This window comes from Lissotriton helveticus, chromosome 2_1, assembly GCF_964261635.1.
Source record: "Lissotriton helveticus chromosome 2_1, aLisHel1.1, whole genome shotgun sequence".
Lineage (NCBI taxonomy): Eukaryota > Metazoa > Chordata > Amphibia > Caudata > Salamandridae > Lissotriton > Lissotriton helveticus.
In genome coordinates this window covers 683,885,033-683,897,806 of record NC_136059.1, presented here as the reverse complement: position 1 = coordinate 683,897,806, position 12,774 = coordinate 683,885,033, and positions in this window count along the sequence as shown.

Below are 12,774 nucleotides of genomic sequence, written 5' to 3'. Positions count from 1 at the left end.
CTCTTGTCCCACAGGACAACGTTCCCGCCTTTGGCCAACGGTTTGATGATAATACTCTCATCCTTCTGTAGAGCTACTATGGCTTTCCTTTGTTCTCTAGTTATGTTCGATCTAGTGACTGGTCTCTTAATGAGGTGTAGGATGTCCTGATTAACAGACTCGTGAAAGATATCCATGTTATCTCTAGGGATCTGGGGTATATATATTTCGATTTGGCTGTAAAGGAAATTGCCACATGTCTTGCTGGGTCAATTACAAAATTTGCTACTGTAGTGATATTACTATGATCAGAAAGATCTGCCATTGGTGTAAGATGGACCCCGTCTTCCTCTCCTAAATCTTCAGGTGTTCTAAGGATGTTTATATCCTAAACCCACAGGGATGTAGTGGGTATGTTCTCTTGTGATAAGCTCTGTCCCTTTTTTTTCCTAAGGTTGTGGATTTTGAAAAATGTCAACTTACGTACAAACAGATACATGTCAATACGTGTCTGTGTGTAATCAAGGGGTATGTCAAAAAGTTAGGCCTAGTTTAAGGACATCTTCCTCAATTTGGGTTATATCTCTTTTAGATAAATTCATTACCCTGAGTTCTTGTCCATCCATTATTTCCCCTTCTGATTCTAGCCCCTTGTTCCCACGCAAGTGCTGCTGTTCTTTTCTATGCCGGTCTTGTCGTCTTTTGCTTTTGTTTTTCCTCCTCTTCCTATGCCCCTCGTTCTCCCTCTTATTGACTGTTCGTTTATTTTCTGCATGAGGTGCAGTTCCTCGGAAAAAGAAGAAATTTCAGATGGATTGGAATTACTGCTATCAATCGAACCAATGTCAGGGCTCAGACTCTACCCGGACTCCCATCTCCCTTTATCTGCAGCACCCAGCGCTCGATCTTTGGTGAGGTTATCACGTAGTTTGTCGAATTCCCTCGCGAAGGTTAAAATTCTTCCAGACCTGTAGTCCCTCTCATCTCTTTCAAACTTTCTTTGCCTTCTCTCAATGATTTCTTTCTCAAAGATTAGGATTCTGTGTTTTACTGCTGTTAATGTTTTCTTAACCTCATTTTGATCAGGATCCTTTGCCATATCATCAAGTAAATTCTGTATCTGTTCCAGCAGATCTTTGTGTTCATCCCATGCATTTTTTATTAGGATGTGTAGCATTATTTTTAAACAAGAGGTGGTGTTGTCCATCCATGCCTTTAATACCTCTTGCTTTGGATTGTTAAGTGTGTCTACGTCCAGGTATTTTTGGAGCGATGTCGCCTCCCACCACATGCTTAGCACTTTTCTTTGTAGTTTTTCTAGAGTGTTGCCCTTCTGCTTGATGGTTGACGCCAGTTGCTACTGCTTAGTGCCTGTTCCTTCTCTGTTATTTTCAGTTGTAATTTTCTTGAAAATGAAACTCGCAGGGGCTTCCTGATCTTTTAAAAACTCCATTGCCCACAATGCAATTTGATCCTCTGATCGTTTCTCCTCAGATCGCGTCTTCCAGACAGCTATCCTGACGAACCCTGGCTGCTAGCTCACCCACATATACACAGTCCACAATGTGACCCTGATCGTCGGCGCCCACAACAGCGGGTGCAAAACCGATGGTCCGGATCCAAGCCCTGTATTAATTTTGAAACAAGGACGCTGCACTCCGGAGTTGGAAATTCAACATTTAATTTTGCAACAATCCACCTGTTCTTGTTCCAATAAATATACCAGTGGTTAAATTGGTGGTTAAATTGGTGTGCAGCCTCCTTCCCGACTGGGATTTGGACTTTATCGATATATAACAACAACTACTTCCTGTTCCACCACCAACTATACCAACAAATAAGGGGAGTGGCTATGGGAGCGAGCTTTTCCCCAGTTATGCTTGCCTCCATATGGGGTGGTCGGAAGAGTTAATGCTCAATATCAAACATGCGGTCAGATTAGCTGAAAATGTAGTTGTTTGGATTTGATATATTTATGACTTATTTGTCATATGGCGGGGATCTGAACAAAGCGCTGCAGACTTTGTTGAACAAATCAATATCAATGAGTTGAATTTACAATTTACTGGCAATATAAGCAAATAGAAAATCTGTTTTTTGGATGTAGAGGTGTATGTGTCACAAAATCAGTTACACACTAAATTACATCGGAAGCCCACTGCAGGCAACACCACTCTCCATTCCACTAGCTTTTATCCTAGACATACTATATGCAGTATTCCATATGGAGAAATGCTCAGGATTCAGCGTATTTGCAGTACAGATAAGGACCTAGCCGAGGCACAACTAGTCAGTAAAGAACGTTTTCTAGAGAGAGGCTATACTGAAAAAACAATAGACAGTGCCATCAGAGGAACTTTTATCCAGGCCCTCTCGAAAAACTAGGAAACACATATTGGAGAAAGAAACAGCCACAGACAAGAGTTGTCTCAGACTTATCTTAACTTTTAATAAACAAAAGATAGTCTATGTAAGATCATCAAAAAAATTGGCATCTGCTAAATAGTGATCCAGTGTTAGGCCCCATTTTGCCAGCCTGACCAACGATCACCTACAGAAAGGCCATCTACAAGTGACTTTTTAGTCAGTAGCAGCCCTGAACTGAAACCAAGGATGGCTTTCAGCAAGAAAAGGTTTTATAAGATGGTCAACATGCAAAGCATGTATACATGGGAACATGGGATCAGTAAAACCATGTTCCAAACAACCTTCGATACCAGACCCAGTAAGATCAGTAGGTTAATTTCCGGCAAATCGAAGTATGCCATCTATATCTTGGAGTGCCATTGTGTACTGCAGTATGTGGGAAGCACAACACTGCAGGTCCATAAGCGGATCCTCCAACATTTGAGAGCCATAACAAACGTGGATACAGCTTATCCGATGGCCCGCCATTTCAGTGAGATGCATGGAAATAATGCATCTCAAATTAAATACTTCGCCATAGATACTATACCACCATTAAGAAGAGGCGGAGATAGAGAGGCACTCCTACGCATACTCGAGACCAAATATATCTTGGAACTCGACAGTAAAAGTCCTCATGGATTAAATACAACTGAAGACTTATACACTGGCTGGATTAGTGACAATTATCTGACGCATTAACAGTCAGCTCTAATATTCCAATGTCGACACCTCTGATAGCTCGTATAAAAGCATTCAAGCTTTATAGAATTAACAAATGACCTCCGTATTCTCTGCCAAATATCACTTCCTTTTTTAGCAAGTATACCATCAAAATCAAGGAAATAGAATCATTTAAAAAAAAAACATGTTTCAATGTCAAACATCACCAAATAAGATTTTTTTTTGTTACACTAGGTTTATGCACTGTTATGACCCACTGAATCCCAGGGAGGATTAGTAATGGATCATACATTGGGTATTGCACTTGCTTTTTCACATTCAAAAACAAGCAAACAATGTAACTGTCATTGGGTCGGCAGGCTCACTGTGGGCAGAATATAACTCTTATAATTTTTAGAATGTTTTGTGGCAGTATCTATGATAATATGTATTTATACAGAAATTTTAAAGGACGTGAATGAGCAATATCAAGCATTGTGTATCATATATTTATACTATTTATTGTATTTAAACAGATAGTACGTTGCATGCACACTAAATTTACATACACCAATTTGCCAAATGCAATGTTTTTTAACCAAGAGCTATTGTATATATTGAGTTGAATCTTTTATACATATGTATTAACATCTATTGTTTTATGATTGACAACCTACAATCGATAGGTGGGTCAGTAAAATGGATATTTTCCATCAAATCAGGCAAACATAAATCTGATATTACTCTGTATTTTATGTAATTTATAAATGCATATTTACACATTTGTCCTTTTGCACAACTATTTCGTCTACTGTTGCACTAATCATATATTTTTAGTTGCTACTTCGTCATAGAACTGCGGTTCATGATATGACAGTCTGTTGTTTATGTCATTTGGTTGCACTAGCACTTTAAAATTGGGGAAGTGTTGTCGGCGCGTCATGTGATCAAGGTCTTTGTGGACCAAAATTGCGTCATGGCAGCATAGCGCAAAAATACAAATAAAATAATTTGCACAAAAAAAAGAGGTGTCTGTTCCTGCTTTCCGATTCACGCTGCAATTGAATCACATGGAAAAAAGTTACCTGAAAAAAATAAATATATATATATATATATATATATATATATATATATATATATATATATATATATATATATATATATATATATATATATTTTTTTTTGGGAGACTCGGTGATCGGGAAATCTGGAAAGGGTGAGTGACCGGCGCATTACTAAAAATATTCCGGCATTTCACGTCAAGCCTATGCGGGGGTGAGGAGCAACTGAGCAAAGTATCAACTCTGGACGGGGAGGAGCCAAGCTCGCGTCCGAGATGGCCGCGTTTTAGCTCGGCTCCCTTCGCTTTCCTGTCTGGAACGTCTATCCTGTGTTTTATCCTGCCCCGGGAAGTATTCTTTGATAGACTATGGAACTACGACATTTCACAGGCACTTACCGTTTGATCCGTTTGTTCCTGGGTGCCGCGGATCCTGAGCTGCGCCCTTGTCTGCTTCGGGGCCTCCGGAGCGAGCGGGCCTGACACTCCTTGGCGGCGCCCGGGCGGGACGGAGCGCTGTGGCCGGCACTTGGTGGCGGTGTGGGCTCGGTTGGAGAGGCCGATGTGCAATTAGACCGGTAACGGCTATCCGGGCCTGGTCCGGCGGTCCTGAGGCCTGGTGTTGGGGCGCTGCCTTCCATGGACGGGGTTGACCGTATATGTGGCTCGTCTCCCCTTTGTTCTCCGGTCCGGCCATTTTGAGTCCCTCCGCCCGGACTCGGAGAACGGAGCCGGTGGCGTGTGGGGAGCCGGCGACTCGCCTTCTTCTGGTGGCCCCCCTTCCTGCTCTGGTGGTGCCTCTGCTGGTGGTCGGCTGTATCCTGTTTGCCCCGCTGGTGCCCGGACGGGGGTCGGAGTTTGCCGCGGCCCCGCCGGGCTTCTAAGATGGCGGCCGGCCCCATGTCTCTCGGCCTGGCCGAGACTGGCGATGCTGGTCCGCCACATGGCACGTTTGCTGAATACCGTAAAGGTGATCCTACGCTTGGCGACATCCTCGCCGCCTTGCGCTCCTGGGGCGCTCCCATGGGCGCACCTATCATTGACCTGGAGGAGGATCATTTTGCCGGGCCTGCTGGGCCCCCCTTGGTTGGTGCGGCTTCATCTCTGTTGTGTGCTGCTGGACCTTTCCTGGAGGTCGTGGGCCCGGCGGCTGCCGTCGGAGTGGGTGTACGGATCTCTGCTGCCCGCCTTCATCCTGAGCTCCCCCCTGTGCCGGGGGTCCGCCGGCCGGGTCCCGTCCGGACCGTCCTCGTTGGATCTCCCTTTCCCTTTTTGCCTCGAATGGCCGAACGAAGATCCTGTGATTGCTCTGCCGGATCGGCTTTCCTCATATTGTCGCCGGAACTGTGCCTGCTTTGCCTGATGTGGTTGCCGTCCCTTCCTGTTCATCCGGGTCGCACTCGATATGGCTTGTGTGGCTTGCCGATCGGACTCCCTGTTATTCACCTCCTGTTTCGCATGATTTGGTTCCTTGTGTGTTGGACGACTACAGCTTGTGATAAACAAGGACAGGGATGAGATGAACTTGCCTCGGTGGACTATTATCTTGCGGTATGGTTGGATGATCCGTTTGTGATTGTATGACTATGTTCGATTCTCCTTCATGTTCCTGGAGTTTATCCTTGTGCTTACTATCTTCCCGTGGGCTCTGAGTATTTTCGGACGGGGGGGAGGGAGCTGATGGGGTTTTGATAATATGGCTCCTCTCCCGTTGTTCCTTCCCTGTTTTCCCTTCTTCTTTTTGTCTTTGTGGTTCTTTCTTACTTATCTCTTCTATATTTCGGGTTCTGATTAGGGCGACAGGCACGCTGCCGGGGGGTAGGCCATAGCCTTCTGCAGGGGTGCAGGGTGGGATGTGCGGGGTGGGGGGGGGTCTGTTGTGTTGTGTTTTCCCCTCATTCTTTTTGGTTCTATGGCTCTTATGTATCCCCCCTTTTTCGAGACGCGGTGTCGGCGTGTGGCCCCCTGGGGTGTGTTTGCTAGCATGGGCCTTCTGGTATTCCTGCCGTCACTGTTTACTGCGCATTCATTCCTCCTGTTACCATTAGTTCCATGTACCGGTCTATTCTCGAGTGCTTTGTTAGCCGTGGGGCGCGTACAGCGATGCTGCGTTCTTACTTCTCTCCCCTTTTTTCCTATGTCTTTTCCCCCCCTTTTTTAGGTCTCGCCTGTCGATGCGCATGCGCATCGAGCTTGCGAGCCTATTGCGGCTTAAACAGTCTTTAACCAAGTTGCAAGGAATCGTGGCGATTCCTTGCAGTGCCCGTGACTTTTAAGCTCAATGCGCATGTGCATTGAGCTTAAAAGCGCGTGCACATCAGTTCCCTCAGCCGCAATCGCCGTCTGTTCCCTCAGCCGCATTCCTCCGACACCTTTTGAAGTGAAGCTTAGCTTCACTTCAAAGGCCCCGGCTTCTTCACACCCACATGCCGCTCTCCCCGCTCCGCCCCCTCCCGCCGTGTCCACTTCACTTTGACGGCCGCAGGCCGTCTCTCGTGTTTCTGCTTGTTTTTTAAACCTCCCATCTGGGATACACACTGACCTCGCACTGAGGGGTGTTGCGCATGCTGGTTTTGAAAACCTTTCCACAGTTAGCAACAGGCCACTTAAATGAGGGGCAACACTGATCTGTCTCGCCAGGAAATACAAGCTTTAAACAAAAACATTTAAAATTATGTTTTGCTGCACAGCGCTCAGAAAATGTGTAACCTCATGGGAATATTGTGTTAGCAACAAGGACCCCCTGATACGGATAATTATCCTGGGACAGGGTAAACAATATATGTGGAGTAACAATCCCAGGCATATATTAGAGCAATGACCAATAGATTAAACAAAACAAACTAGTGCAGTTTTTAGAAAATATAAATTTTTAATTTGATTAAAAAGGATTTAGTAAAAAACAGTGCATTGATCAGAATTGATAAAAGATTGTATATTGATACATGTATATTCACAAAACAATTTAATTAAAAAGGAGGTCAGGTGGCATCCGGTCTACGCGTTTCGACATAAAATATGCCTTCATCGGGACTTAAACCATCCAATTTCTGTAAAAAAGATTATAACAATAGTTTACTTGTTACACCTTCTGTCATTGAATGATATAACTGTACTAGTTTTAGTATGTTCTAAACATTCTATTGGTATAAACATTTTCTTCGCATTAATGATGTACCGCCTTATATACAGATTTTTTACACCTATGCATATACAGATTTTCATACCTAAGCATATATTTTGATATGTAAGAGCAAACACAGAAATGGATTATTCAGAGTTCAATTATTTGGCGAAACACAAAGGTTGGCACATTTGGGCAACGACATTCTCGTATATCATTCCTTCATCAAACAATGCTATCAAGTAATTAGATCTGATGGTACAGGTGATTCTTTTCATCCATTAACCTAGTACATTCTAAGCATTTCAAGTGTTTTGCGTTTGCTTAGGGCTTTTACTCAAACACAGGCCCTATTTGTTTATTAAATACAGAGAGTCATAGGATAGAAATAGTAGAAGAAGGGAAAAGTAGAAGAATTCCATGTATGTCTCACTACTTCAGATTTGCTCCCTATTCTAAGAAATTGGTGTATTAATTATGAGCACTAATTTTCTATGATTTTATGGAGACAACTTTTTATACATTTCAGTTTCTTACCTAAATTTGTACAGATGTACAGGGACAATACTGTTCACCGTTTTTTGACCTGCAGTACGGCTGTATAGATGCTGTCTCATCGGTTTCAAAGCTAGGAGATTTATTTACAGTTTTCTAAAAAGGACCAGAATGACATACGGGTAAAACACGGGTCAAGGAATCTAATTCCCTTGTTTAGAGAGTTAATCCGCTAACAGGTTTATACATACCAGCTCACCTTGTATTTTTCTTTAAAGTACCATAGGAGCTTTCGTTGCCTTAAGTTTTTTTGGGTTAAAATGGGAACAGATGACACTATCCTATGAGTCAGAAAAACAAATATTTTAGTCTGTGACCACAATAGTTTTTCTTTGTTTCTAATTAAAAAGTATTACTTGCTCTCTTACCCTTAGAGGATTATGTTATGTTCTTCATCTGGGGTCATTAAAACGGTTTGGTACCACGACACGGCCACCAGTGTGTGGAATAAGGTCCTGACGATATAAATAAGCAGCAATGTAAGCCGAGGCTCCGTGAACCCCTTTTTTTATTTTTATAAAAATGAAACTGGCCAGTTTATAGTTACCACTTACCTAAATATCTTGAAATGATATTGCTGCGTGGTACCACTTCGTTTACGTAGGTAGAGCTAACAATTTCGCAAGGCACCGAAGTCCTATGTTCTTTTATATTTTACTGTTGCCGGTTCCTAAATAGAGAAAGGGCGAGTGGCTTGTTAATTTGTCTACTTCAACACTCAGTTTTGCCGGTTCACCTAGGAGGTCTTGGGCGTCTACATTATCAAAATTTTGCACCGCAACTACTCCGAATATATTTAGCTCGCACCGTCAAGAAGTGCCAACAAACTTGCATTCTAATGTTACCGCTTACCTAATTTTACACAATCCGGTTTTCCCCACGTGATTTAATTCTGAGTGTACGTTGGTGACGTCGTGATATTTTGTCTTTTTAGGTATCCACCACACGTAGCTCCTAATAACAAGGTACAATGTTTTAGTTTTACCCCAATCGCTACAAGAGGCTAAAATGAGGTCAGTTACTGATTACAAGATGGACGCGGTTCCTACCTGGAGTCTACGGCGGAGACGTCATGAAATTCCGTCTTTTTAGATTACCATCGCACGTCACTCCTACTAAAAAAAGTGCAAAGTTCTAATTATACCCCAAGTATTACAGGCGGCTAAATTTACATCCGTTAACAAATACACGGCAAAACCCGGTTCCTACCTGAAGTTTACACGGGGGCACCGATGAGTCAAGACCTACTGCCGATGGGTCAAATTTTTCAGAGAGAACAACCCCGATTCGCAATTCGGGAGTTCTTTTATAAGGACAGATGTCATTGGTTAGCGTGGACCCTAGGTTCTTAAAGGGGAAGGCCCTATCTATATGCAGTATCTTTTTTAAAAAGGTTCTGGTTACGTGTTCATTTATCGCCATTTTCATAGAATTGCATTATGCCAGGGCAGATCACTGTTCAGGCCATGACTAAAGGTTTTAAGAGAAAAGATCCAAAAGACTTCTCGTCTTTTTCTTATTTTATCTCCTCCTTTGGTATTCGATGTATGTACTTTTTCCAATATGCGCCACCGTATCTCTGATGGGGCATGATTGAAATCTGAGTAGTGCGCAGTAAGTGGGGCAGCTACTTTCCTAGTCTTGATCGCTGACCTATGTTCAGTTAGCCTAACTTTTATCGTTCTTGCAGTTTCGCCCACATATCCTAAGTTACAAGGACACATGAGCAAATAAACAACATTGCTGGTGTTGCATGTCCATAAATCATTTGCTATTATATTGTATCCATTTAGTTGGAAATTTTGCCCTGATATAATACCATCACAGGACTGGCACGAACCACATCTCGAAGTGCCCTTTACTGGGTTTGCTCCCTGTATAGATTTTTGTACAAATGGGATTTTCTCAGAGGTACCAGCATATCTTGATCTCACTACAAAATCCTTAAGATTCTTATTTCTTCGATGTGCATACATCGGTTTTTGGAGTTTTGGGGCAGACGGTTCTAGGTTCAATAGGTGCCAATTGGCATTAACTATCTGCCTGATCGTTGCATTTAGTGTTGAGTGTCGTGTGACACACACTAATTTTGGTTCCTGGACTTCCTTTTTTGATCTCAAAAGGGCATCACGATCATAGTATCGGGCCCTCTTATAGGCCTCACGTACCAGACGATGAGGGTATCCTCTATCGAGGAATTTTTGTTTCATTTTTACAGACTGGCTGTCGTAGTCCTTGATGTTGGTGCAGTTTCGTCTCACCCTAAGGAACTGGGAGAAGGGAATACCATCCTTCTGGCTCCTAGGGTGATAACTCGAAAAATGAAGCAAGGTATTCCTTGCTGTGGGCTTCGAATATAGGTCTACTTCCAACGTGTTGTTTTTATTCCGGATATATATATCCAGGAATTCAACTTCAGAGGTGTTGACATGGGCAGTGAAACGGAGATTTTCGTCTGCAAGATTGACCCATTCCAGGAATTCTCCCAGAGTCTGTTCCCCACTGGTCCAGATGAAAAAGATATCATCAATGAACCTATACCAGTGGGAAACAGACTCGTAAAAAGGGGCCATCTCATTGTGTATATTATGTGCCTCGAAAAGAGCCATATATATATTAGCTATGGAAGGAGCCATGGCTGCCCCCATGCTTACGCCCTTCGTCTGCTGATACATGCGGTCTCCAAACTGAAAGACATTTTCCTGCAGTACTATAGACAGGCACTCATAGATAAACTGCTTGTTGCAGGGTATCTGATGTAAGTCTATAAACCACATGGTGGCATCCAGAGCTCCTTTTTGTGGGATGTTACTGTATAACGCTTCAACGTCCAGCGTAACTAGGAGATCCCTGTTGCTATTGAATTGGAGATTTTCCACCTTTGCAATCATTTCTCCAGTATCTTTAATATACGATGGAGAAAATGGTATATAAGGCCTCAGTATATTGTCTATATACTTCGAGAGGGCCTCAGTTGGGGTGCCAATAGTTGATACTATGGGTCGATATGGTGGATTTTGTTGGTCCTTATGCATTTTGGGAAGACCATAGATGCATGCTAATTTGCCTTGTGATTTATTCAGAAATTCGTACTCTTTTTTATTTATTATTTCCTCATCCAATGCTCTCTTTGTCACCTGCTGAATCTTCCTAACTAACTTATTTGTAGGGTTATTCCTAACTTCTTTATAAAACAACTGGTCGTTCAGCATTTTTAACATATTTTCTTCATATGTGTTGGAGTCAATCAGAACGATGCCACCTCCCTTATCGCTGCTTTTTATTATTAGCGATTTATTGTTCTTAAGATTAAGTAGGGAGTCATGTTCCTTTTTAGAGATGTTGTATTTTGATTTAGGAACATATTTCAAGGCCTGATCCAATCTTGTCAGAACAACTTTTTCAAACATCGCCATTTCTGGACCGAGTTGGTCCAGTGATGGTGTGAAGGTGGAGGGCAATGCTACAATATTGTTTGAGAAATTCTCATTTTCCAATTCAATCTTGTCCATAAAAAATTTGTTTAGTCTTATTTTCCTGAAAAAGGAGTATATATCTTGATAGAGTTCAAATAAGTTTACATTGGCATGAGGGACAAATGTTAAACCCTTTGAAAGTAAGGATATATCTGAAGCTTCTAGGTTATGTTTGGAGAGATTAAAAATCGGTATCACATCCATTGTCTCTGGTACTGCCTGCTGCGAGTTTCCAGGTAATGCTGGGGCTACGCTTCCATAGGATGTTGGTATGTTTGATGTCCCCGGGATGACGGTTGGAAGCGTACTCTCTGCCGTCCCCGTTTCCCTCCTCGGTACCCTAAAAAAGGTTGGCGTAGGTTTCTACGGCCATTTTGAGGATTGTAATGACCATCCTCATGATAGTTTTGTTCATTCTCAGATTCAGAGTCTGAAGAGTCAGAGAAGTTGTTTATTCTCTGTTGGTTATAGCCTCCTTCTCCCTGTTGATTATCTGATTTGTAGAAATTATCTCCTAAATAGGGATAAGCTCTTTCTATAGTATAGAATCTCTTATCCTTTGTGAACTTTTCTTCTTTTCTTTTAGTGAGATATTCAGCAAAGGATAAAATATCTTTATTTAGGGATTCAAGTTGTTTTTCAGCATCCGTTATTACTGTGGAGGTTTTAATTTTATTCTCTAGTTCTTCAATTTCTTTTTTTATATCTGAAGCTATCTCTTTAGAAGTGGAAATAATCAAAATCATTAGGTCCCTGGAGCACCTACTCGCTATCATGCTCCACTTATGTAGGAAAGATTTTACATCTACAAATAGTCCCGGGATATTCCTAACCCGTAATCCTAACGGGATAATAGCAGCTTTTAAATAATTCAGCATGAAGTCTCCATGAGCTTCAATCCTTATTAATTTCTTTTTCAGATTTGACAATTTCAATAAATCACTATTACTTTGTGGTTTTGACATACAATTAGAGGTAGAGCCGGTTGGTGCAGTATTACCGACCAGAAAGGCAAAGTCCTCATCCGTGAAACCAAATGTTTCCATGTGAGCCATTTGGAATCTAGGAAGGAAGTAGATAGTGAAAGGAATGAGAAAGATACAGACAGAGACAATGCGCGAAAACACAGTTAGGGGTGCATAGGTGTATCGAGGCGATAAATTAACATACAAGTTTGTAGATCAGTCCCACACGGATAACCGTGGGTAATATTGTGTTAGCATTTCAAGATATTTAGGTAAGTGGTAACTATAAACTGGCCAGTTTCATTTTTATAAAAATAAAAAAAAGGGGTTCACGGAGCCTCGGCTTACATTGCTGCTTATTTATATCGTCAGGACCTTATTCCACACACTGGTGGCCGTGTCGTGGTACCAAACCGTTTTAATGACCCCAGATGAAGAACATAACATAATCCTCTAAGGGTAAGAGAGCAAGTAATACTTTTTAATTAGAAACAAAGAAAAACTATTGTGGTCACAGACTAAAATATTTGTTTTTCTGACTCATAG